Raw genomic sequence first — 11,405 nt, 5'->3', positions numbered from 1 at the left:
AATGCTAAGCGCTCAAATGCGCGAGTGGCCTTTACAAGGTGCGCCCTACCTGGCCGGTAGAACTGCGGTTTGCACTCAGCGCAGACCCTGCATTGCCTGGTAATCGTCCGGACTTCCTCGAGGGAGAAGGGCAGGTTACAGGACTTGACAAAATGGAAAAATCTGGTGACACTCGGATGACAGAGGTCGTTACGGAGGGACTGTAGCTGGTCTAGTTGGGCGCTGGCGCATGATCCACGGGACAGGGCATCTGGGGGCTCATTGAGCTTCCCGGGCCGGTACATGATGTCATATCTGTAGGTGGAGAGCTCAATCCTCCACCACAAGATCTTGTCATTCTTAATCTTGCCCTTTTGCCTGGTGTTAAACAGGAAGGCGACTGACCGCTGGTCCGTAATTAAGGTGAATCGTTGGCCCGCAAGATAATGGCGCCAGTGCCGGACGACTTCCACGATGGCCTGGGCCTCCTTCTCGACCGAGGAGTGTCGAATCTCAGGGCCTTGTAAGGTCTGGGAAAAGAAGGCCACCGGACGGCCCCTCTGGTTAAGGGTGGCGGCTAGGGCGAAGTCACTTTCCACTTGGAATGGGATGGATTCGTCCTCAGCATGCATCGCGGCCTTTGCGATGTCCGCTTTGATGTCGTCGAAGGCCCGATGGGCCTCCTCCACCAGGGGGAAAGAGGTCAATTTTAGGAGCGGACGGGCTTTATCCGCGTAACGGGGAACCCACTGGGCATAATAGGAGAAGAAGCCCAGGCATCTCAGTGCTTTGAGGGTAGTAAGAAGGGGAAGCTGCATAAGGGGACGCATACGGGCTGGGTTGGGGCCAAGGACACCATTTTCTATCACGTACCCAAGGATGGCGAGGCGGTGTGTCCGGAAAACACACTTCGCCTCATTATATGTGAGGTTCAGGAGAGTGGCCGTACGAAGGAATTTTTGTAGGTTGGCATCATGATCCTGCAGGTCATGGCCGCAGATGGTGACGTTATCCAGATACGGGAAAGTGGCCCGTAGCCCATGCTGGTCTACCATTTGATCCATGGCCCGCTGGAAGACTGAGACCCCATTGGTGACACCAAAGGAGACTCGGAGGAACTGGTAGAGGCGGCCATCCGCCTCAAAGGCAGTATATGGGCGATCCTCCGAGCGGATAGGGAGCTGGTGGTAAGCCGATTTCAAATCGATCGTCGAGAAAACCCTATAGTGCGCGATGCGGTTGACTATGTCCGCGATACGGGGAAGAGGATACGCATCTAGTTGGGTATACCTGTTTATGGTCTGGCTGTAGTCAATCACCATGCGGTGTTTCTCCCCCGATTTAACTACGACCACTTGTGCCCTCCAGGGGCTGGTGCTGGCCTGGATAATCCCTTCCCGGAGCAAACGTTGCACCTCGGACCGAATGAAGGCCCGGTCATCCGCACTATTGTGCCTACTCTTGGTGGCTATAGGCCTACAATCCGGGGTGAGGTTATCAAATAAGGGGGGGGGGAGGGTGGGGGGATCTTGAGGGTCGAGAGACTGCAGGTGGTGCGCTGCAGTGACGGCGCCTTGCAGACGGAGAGCGGGGGATAAGGGCCACCATACTGCAGGGTGATGCTCCGATGATGGGTGAGGAAATCTAACCCCAGCAGTACAGCTGCGCAGAGTCGCGGCAACACGAGGAGCCGAAAACGCTCGTAGACTGTGCCCTGTACCGTCAGCGTCACCAAGCAGCACCCGAGGACCTCCACTGAGTGGGAATTCAAGGCCATGGAGATGGTCTGGCTCCAGGGTCGCACGGGAAGGGCATATTGACGCACTGTGCGAGGGTGTATAAAACTTTCTGTGCTCCCACAGTCGAATAGGCAGTTTTCTGCATGACCATTTACCTTGATCTCCATTATTGACTTGGAGAGTTGATGAGGCTGCGACTGGTCCAGGCAAATCGACGCCACCGTCGAATCAAAGAAGAATCCGTCTTCGTCGCCGTCTGATGAAGTCACGGATAAAGCTTCCTGTTCAGCGTGTCTTGGTGCCAGTCTCAAAGATGGCGATTCCCACGCTTCCGGTGACCGCATCAAAGATGGCGATTCCAGCGCTTCTGGTGACCGCATCAAAGATGGCGATTTCCGCACTTCCGGTGACCGTATTAAAGATGGCGATTCGCGCGCAGCCGCTGCCTGCATTAAAGATGACTGCGCCCGCGGAACACACGTGGCGCCACGAGGCTTCGGAAGCGGCTTTGCCCGGCAGACTTTAGCGAAGTGGCCTAGCTTCCCGCATCCGGAGCAAATCGCGTCCTTCGCCGGGCAGCGACGCCGAGGGTGCTTGGGTAGGCCGCAAAAGTAACATTTGGGCCCCGCCGGAACAGCCGTCGCGGTGGAGCCGTCAGTAGAACGGGATGCAAGGTAAGACCCGAGATTGTGAGAGGCCGCTTCTAACGTTTCAGCCATCGTGGCTGTTCTTCGGAGATCTAGGTCATCTTGTTCCAGCAGGCGCTGCCGGATGTATGTAGACTCAATGCCCGCAACGTAGGCGTCGCGGATCAGGTCCTCCGTGTTCTGAGCTGCTGTAACAGCCTTACAGTCACAAGCTCGAGCTAGGACCCGCAGGGCGCGCAGAAATTGAGCGCACGATTCTCCTGGCTGCTGCTTGTGGGTAGTTAGGAGATGTCTGGCGTAAACCACGTTAGGGCTCTTTCGGAACTGCCCTCTTAGGAGTTCAATAGCGTCCGCGTATGTAGCAGCGTCCCGGAAGATTCCATAGACAGCTTCGCTTACCCGGGCGCGGAGCACGTGGAGTTTAGAGTCGTCGGTGTCGATGGCCGTAGCGGTGTTGACGAATGCTTTGAAGCAGTCCAGCCAATGATCGAATTTATCAGAGGCTCCAACCTCTTGAGGGTCTAATGCTAACTTGTCGGGTTTTAGAAACTGCTCCATGCTGGTCAACTGTTGTGAATAAAATTGATGCGCTATCAATAAGGCGAAAGACTACCGGTGTGCCAATACAAGTGTAGGCTTTTATTCACAACAGAATCAGGAGCAGATCCCAACAAATAACCAACCTGGACTGAACAAGGGGGAGGAGACAGCCACCTTTATACTAGGTGCCGAGGGGAGGAACCAAACAGGAAGGGGATGTGTCCAGGTATGACAAGCACACACAACGGTGGTCCATATAGGACAAAGGCACAACTGAGGTCCACCACAATGCAATACCCCCAGTCCTGTGTGTTTCAATTTTACATGCTAATTTCTTATGTTGGGCTTTGTCAAAAACCTTCCAAAAGTCTAAATAAACCATTGGTTTCTCCTCATTAACTCTGCTAGTTGCATCCTCGAAGAATTTCCAGTAGATTTGTCAAGCATGATTTTCTTTTTGTAACTCCATGCTGACTCTGTTCAATCCTGCTCTAAAATCCTTGATAATGTACTCTAGAACTTTCCCCACTACCAACGTCAGGCTGACTGGTCTATAATTATAATTAGTAAGGGTTAATGTGGGACTTGGGAAACAATACCATTCACGTTATGATGTAGAGTTATGTGACAGTAGACAGGGACAGGGCGGTGCAAAGAGGATCTGAGGGAAGTCGACATGATGATAGCACCTAGATAGGGCTAAATCTTGCAGATATGTATTTAGTTATGGGTTACCATTAAACAGTTTATGTTCAATCACACAAGCCTCCAGACCTCTAAGTAAGACACCAAACATCCTTACAACAGATGGAAGAATTCAGCTTAAGCAATTGTGGACATTGTGGTCACAGTCCATTGTGAGATGTCTGTCATGGGTATAGTTTATAGTGGAACTTCAATCACGACAAGCTTACCATTCCCTGCTGGCTCAGAGTATGGCCATTGCAGACTGTGGAGGCCAACATGTCTGTGCCTTAAACAGGATGACAGCACCACACTGATTTATGCTAAGCAGTTCCCCTGCAGAGGGTAGGAGTGAAGCGCTACTGATCCAGGAGAGGGATGATGCCTGACAATTGAAACATCATTCAAAGTGCCACCACATCTCATCCATTGCCTCCCCCTCAACATATACTCAACTTACTGCTTCCTTTAACAAGGGCTGATACTGTCCCTTCAAAAATGCAAGTTGAGCAGTCTTGGCTCCAACACTCAGGGCTTGTCAGCCAAGAGCATCTCAATGTCAGAACAGGGATCATAGTAACCCCTACCTCTGCTGAAGCCACCAGGATTGCATGTCATTGGAAAGGTGGGAGAAGGAAATGAGAAGCTTTGTGATTCACCAAGGGTATGCATATGACTGTGAAAATGCTACATGTGGAATTTTAAAATTAATTTTCCCTACTTTCCCATGTTCACCATTCTTCCCAATTGATTAGCAACTTGCCTTTTCAGTTTCTTGGTGATGATGGTGAGAACTTGAATTGTTGGGGACCAGTTGGGACATATGCAATGGGTGAATGGTTGGTTACAGGACAGCTTTGTGCCAGTGAGTGCAAGGGTTGTAGGTGAAATGGAAAGGCTCAGGGATGATAGTAACTTGGGCCCAGCGTAAATGGCAAACTGAATCTTTGTGTTATTATGGAATCCCTGACATTCCAAGAGGCAATGTGAGGGTGATGTCCGATGCTTTGCCTTCACTGTCCTCCTCACTGTCCTCTCTATGGGAATCCATTTCAGATCAGCACTGCTGAGCAGCTTGTCTCTCCTGTATCTTTCACCCTCTCTGCTTTCCTACACTGTACAGAATACAGGATGCAACAACTATCCCAGACAGCCTCGCTGACCAGTCCAGGCAACTAAGATTTGTCCCCAGCAGGTTTAGACAGATGTAGCAACACAATATTCTGTTAGGTGGTTGTCATTGCAGTAGTCATCCCTAAAGGTGTTTCCAGGCTTCAACGGGACAGGAATGTTGGACTGCTGCAGTATCATAGTTCACAGGGAACCTAGTACAGACCTGCATGATCCTTTACTAGCTAAACATTGATGGAATGAAATTGTCTGTGATTGACCAATGTTCCCAGCTGACCACTGTGCCATTGAATTCTGAATTTGGTGTGACATGTGTCTGCAGTGAACATGTAACATAGTGACCTGATCCAGATTTATAAACCTCTAATTTTTCCGTTGTATTTATATTTTTTGTGCTCATCAAGAGGATGGCAATATTTTCCCACTTTTGTTCCCATCAGGCACTAACAGGTCAGTTAAAGTGCGGTTTTTGGATGGGGATCCTGGCTTAATTTTTCTTCTGCTCAATAAAGAGATTTGAAACCAATTGTCGTACTCCAATTGCTGTCCCAGCTGAGATGAGACAACTTGCCGATGACGTGAGCTTTTTAGTCTATAGGAACTTCACTCTCCTGACATCGCATTATGACATTTCCTTTCGCCTCACCAACCTTCCTAGTGGCCTCTCCAATTTTTTTTGGCATGTGCCGTAACCACTGAGACAGGCAATAGCTTCTGCAGTGGCTAAATGGAACTCCCTGGGCCCTTTGGTGAATTTTGTTAGGGGACAGTCCTCATTGATGTTATTGATTGGGGTGGACCACAGTTGCAGTCCTGGTTCTCTGTCAGGTCCCATTTGTGCCTTGGCCAGTGTGGAATTGGTTGAGGAGTGCCCAATGTTGGCGTGGCAGGTTGAAGTCAGGTGGGCAGGCTGTGATGAGGATGTGGTTTTTAATGGTGGTGCATTTGTTGCAGTCCTGCCACTATTATAGGGCTTCTGTTGTTATTCCTTGGCATAGTGGTTTTAGCCATTCAGGCTGTCGTGAAGGGAGGTGTGATTGGTAAGGTCCTTGTGTAGCAGCAGGGTTGTGGTGATGTCAACCTTCTGCAAGCTACACAGTGAGATTCTCTAATGACTGGTGCTGGGTTATGGGCAAATTTGTGCTGTGACTGGCCATCAATTCTCACCCACGAGCTCATAGCTCGTGGACATCAGGGCAATTTAATCCAAAAAAAAACTAGACAAAGAGGTATATTAATGGCTTTATTCCCCACCAAGGAGGGAGTTCCAACCTTATTCTCCAATCTTGATATAAAGTGGCACTGATGACTGTACCTAAATTGTGATCATTTGTCATTTTCTTTTTCTTACAACCAATGCAGTTCAGTTGTATTTCACTCCCTTCAAGTCAAAACATGATCTTCTGTTGAACATAAACTGACATCAGTACTTGGGTGAACAAAGCGACGTTTTATTGTCACGAGCTAGCAAACAAAAATTCAAACAGCACTTCAGAAGACAAATTGTATCAGCCATGCCAAACACTGTATGTAGCAAACCAAATGACTGAAGAGGTGTGTTGATCAATATAATTAAATATAGCAGCAAGCAGTAAAAACCAGCATGTTGGGCAGGCTCATAGCGTTAGACAAATTAGCCAAATAGATCAGTTGAAAATGTATTTGCTGGCCTCAACATCATAGAATGTTTGCAGCACAGAAGGAGGCCATTGACCATTGACTTTGTACCAACACTCTGCAAGAGTAACTAGAACCCCACTACCCTAACCTTTCCCCATCGCCCAGTAACTTTTTTCCATTAGGTGCTTTTGCAATTCCCTTTTCAAAGCGTTATTGAATCTGCTTCCACCACACACTCTCAGGCAGTACATTCCAGATTCTAACTGCCCCCTGTGTAAAAATGTTTTTCCTCTTCTTACCACTTCTTTTGCCAATCATCTTAAATCTATGACCTCTGTTTCTCTATCCTTCTGCCAATGGGAACAGTTTCTCTCTACCTCCTCTGCCCAGACTCCTCATTTCTCGAACAAATCCCATCAACCTTCCCTTTTCCATGGATGGATCCAGCTTCTCTAATCTTTTCTTGTATCTGAAGCTCCTGATACCTGGAACCGACCATGTCAATCTTTGCTGCACCTTCATCAATGCTGTCACATCACTCCTAAAGTTCTAGAACCATTTACATCACAGAAGGAGGCCATTCAGTTCAACATTTCAAGTTCTCTGTGCTTCTGTCAGTCTGACTCCCCCGCCCCCCCCCCCCCCCCCCCCCCCCGGAACCCCAAATCCCTATAGATATATCTCTTTTAGGTGCTCATTCAATACCCTTTTGAAATTATTGACTAGTTCCACGTCCACCACCCTGGTGGGCAGTGAGTTACAGGTCATTACCACCCACTGTGTAAGTAGAGTTCCTCTTCACATTCTTCTTGCATTTCTTGTCCAATACCCCAGACCTGTCTCCTCTAGTCCTGTACTATCAGTTAATGGGAACAGTTATTCCTTGTCCAAATCTGTTATAATCCTCCACCTCTCTCAAATCTTCCCTCAATCTCCTTTGTTCCAAGGAGAACAACCCTAGCTTCTCCAATCCAACCAAATCTCCCATCCCTGAATAATAATACATGTCAGAAAGGAACTACAGAGTTATTCCTAAATTGAACACAGTCTTTGCTGGAATTACACGTACCCAGAACCAAAATACCCCCCTCCCGTGAATCATGGCCAGATAACTGAACTGTTGATAACTGAATTGAAATGAGATGGATTTTTTATCCTCATACCATTTTTGAAAACAGATCCTGCTTTGAAAATCATTTTGGAAGACTCGCCTAATCTACTTGACAGTTGCCAACAACCTTCATAATCGATAAATATAAAGGCCTGAAAATACCAGCCTGTGGTGTTAATGCATATTGATATTATTCTGAGCTATTTGCTATTTTGTATTGACACTTACTTCAAAGCACCTTAACTTGCTTTAGATTGAGCCACTTGCAGCCTCCTTGCTTAAATCACAACAATTGATTCCAGTGGCAGATTCAATATTGTCACTAAAATGTTTGCATTTTGTTTTTCTTGAAGTCAGTGGAAAAGGAAGTTGAGGGCAATGTAAAATAAACATGCCAATTCATCATGAACGTGTATGTATTGCTGAAAAAAGAGTGGGATTCTACCCTTCCTCGCCCCCAGCACCCTCCCTGACATGTTTTGTGGCAGCAGAGGTGGTTCACCATTGGTCAGCAGTGGGATCTTCCCGTCCCACCACTTGTCAATGAGGTTTTCCGTTGTTCACACCTCTGCAGACAACACATGGTGGGGTGGGGGTGGGGTCATCGGCAGCGGGAGTGGAAGATCTCACCACTTGGAATGGCCGGAAAATCCCTCACATTGTTTGTCGAAACTTTTCATCTTGTACTCATCAGGATATTCACAAGAATATGACGTAAGAGAAATCAATGTTAATTTTGCTTTTTCTCTTTCTTCTGCAGAGGAGATTGAGGGGAGATTTGAGAGAGGTGTAGAGGATTATGACAGGTTTGGACAGGAATAACTTCCCATTATCTGATAGTACAGGACGACTAGGGGAGACAGATCTGAGGCTTTGGACAAGAAATGTAACGAGAATCCCCGAGTTCTGTACTACCAAACAACTATTTAAACACGTTTGTGTTATTATCAGAGACCAATTTCACCTTCAAAGGATTACCATAGATCTTTCATCTCTGAGGCTAACCTTCTTATTTTTAAATTAATTACATTTTAAATGTATTTTTTAATGTAAGAAACACTGTTTAAAAACAGAAACCAAGAACAAAATATTTTAGTCACAGCAAACATTGCTGGCTGATGCCCTATTCCTTCTTGAAAGGGCATGCTGATTACTGGCATGACTGACTTGCTCTATGTTTTAAAATATTCTTCAGCCTGCTGAACTGTTTTTCTCTTTGGAAAGGATAACATCACTTATTACCAACTTATGAGTTAGAGCTTCATCTAAGAACATTATATATTAACTTACTTTTTGGATTCAGTAAATGCCAAAATGCCAGCTTTGTTTATGGTCACTTAGCCTTTGCCAAGTGTTAATTCCCAACTGGATCACATGAGCTTGGCTGCACTCTTATTGGTAGGCATCACGTGACAAAGAATCATAGATAGACTCATAGATAGTGTAAAGGTAGGGAACTCTGGATGACTCGGGATATTGAGACCCTGGTCAAGAAGAAGGAGGCACATGACATGCATAGGCAGTTGGGATCAAGTGGATCCCTTGAAAAATAAAGAGGGTGTACGAGTAGGGTTAAGAGAGAAATCAGGAGGGCAAAAAGGAGACACGAGATTGTTTTGGCAGATAAGGCAAATGAGAATCCAAAGAGCTTCTACAAATACATAAAGGCCAAAAGAGTAACTTGGGAGAAAGTGGGACCTCTTAAGGATCAACAAGGTTATCTACGTGCAGATCCACAAGAGATGAGTGAGAGCCTAAATTAATATTTCTCATCAGTATTCACTGTTGAAAAAAGCATGGATGTTAGGGAACCTGGGAAACAAATAGTGATGTTTTGAGGAGTGTACATATAACAGAGGAGGGGGTGCTGGAAGTTTTAATGTGCATCAAAGTAGATAAATCCCGGAGACCTGACGAAGTATATCCCAGGACACTGTGGGAGGCTAGGGAGGAAATTGCAGGTTCCCTAGCAGAGATATTTGAATCATCTATAGTCACAGGTGAGGTGCCTGAAGATTGGAGGATGGCAAATGTTGTACCTTTAAGAAGGGCTGCAGGGAAAAGCCTGGGAACTACAGGCCGGTGAACTTCACATCTGTAGTGGGCAAGTTGTTAGAAGGTATTTTGAGAGACAGGATCTACAGGCATTTAGAGAGGCAAGGACTGATTAGGAATAGTCAGCATAGCTTTGTGAGTGGAAAATCATGCCTCACAAATTTGATTGAGTTTTTTGAAGGAGTAACAAGAAGGTAGATGAGGGCAGTGCAGCTGATGTTGTCCATATGGACTTTAGCAAGGCCTTTGACAAGGTACCACATGGTAGGTTGCTGCACAAGGTTAAATCTCACGGAATCCAGGTTGAGGTAGCAAATGGATACAAAATTGGCTTGATGACAGAAGACAGAGGGTTGTTTTTCAAACTGGAGGCCTGTGACCAGCGGGGTGCCTCAGGGATTGCTGCTGGGTCCACTGTTATTTGTCATTTATATTAATGATTTGGATGAGAATTTAGTAGGCATGGTTAGTAAGTTTGAAGATGACACCAAGATTGGTGGCATAGTGGACAGTGAAGAACATTATCTAGGAATGCAATGGGATCTTGATCAATTGGGCCAGTGGGCTGACGAATGGCAGATGGAGTTTAATTTAGATAAATGCGAGGTGATGCATTTTGGTCGATTATTTTGGGCAGGACTAATTCAGTTAATGATAGGGCTTTGGGGAGAGTTATAGAACAAAGAGATCTAGGGGTACATGTTCATAGCTCCTTGAAAGTGGAGTCACAGGTGGACAAAGTGGTGAAGAAGGCATCCGGCATGCTTGGTTTCATTGGTCAGAACATTGAATACAGGAGTTGGGACATCTTGTTGAAGTTGTACAAGACATTGGTACGGCCACACTTGGAATATTGTGTGCAATGCTATTATAGAAAGGATATTATTAAACTAGAAAGAGTGCAGAAAAGATTTACTAGGATGCTACCTGAACTTGATGGTTTGAGTTATAAGGAGAGGCTATAGACTAGGGACTTTTTTCTCTGGAGCGTAGGAGGCTTAGGGGTGATCTTATAGAGGTCTATAAAATAATGAGGGGCATAGATCAGCTAGATAGTCAATATCTTTTCCTAAAGGTAGAGGAGTCTAAAACTAGAGGGCTTGGGTTTAGGGTGAGAGGGGAGAGATACAAAAGGGTCCAGAGGGGCAATTTTTTCACACAGAGGGTGGAGAGTGTCTGGAACAAGCTGCCTTCTAACAGTAGTAGAGGCGGGTACAATTTTGTCTTTTAAAAAGACAAGTTGCATGGGTAAAATGGGTATAGAGGGATATGGACCAAACGCAGACAATTGGGACTAGCTTAGGGATTAAAAAAAGGGGCGGCATGGACAAGTTGGGCCGAAGGGCCTGTTTCCCTGCTGTAAACCTCTATGACTCTATCCCCTACAGTGCGGAAGGAGCCCATTCAGCCCATTGAGTCTGCACCAACTCTCTAACAGAGCATCTTACCGAGGTTCTATCCCTGTAACCCCACATATTTACCCCACTAAGTGACCTAACCTTCACATCTTTGGACACTAAGGAGCAATTTACCATGGTCAATCCACCTAACTTGCAGTGGCCTGGCAATGTCCCCTGGCACTACCCCCCTGGCACAGGTTGGCACTACCAGGTTGGCACCATGCCCATGCCAACCAGGTAGTGCCAACATGGTAGTACCAACTTGTGCCAAGGAGCAGACCCCAGTGGGACTCTATCCCCTACAGTGCAGAAGGAGGCCATTCAGCCCATCGAGTCTGCACCAACTCTCCAACAGAGCATCTTACCCAAGTTCTATCCCTATAACCCCACATATTTATCCCACTAAGTGACCTAACCTTCACATCTTTGTACACTAACGAGCAATTTACCATGGTCAATCCACCTAACTTGCAGAGGCCTGACATTGTCCCTGGCACTA

Source organism: Mustelus asterias, chromosome 9 (assembly GCF_964213995.1).
Source record: "Mustelus asterias chromosome 9, sMusAst1.hap1.1, whole genome shotgun sequence".
Lineage (NCBI taxonomy): Eukaryota > Metazoa > Chordata > Chondrichthyes > Carcharhiniformes > Triakidae > Mustelus > Mustelus asterias.
The sequence above is the reverse complement of the archived record's forward strand: the minus strand, read 5'-3'. Positions refer to the sequence as shown.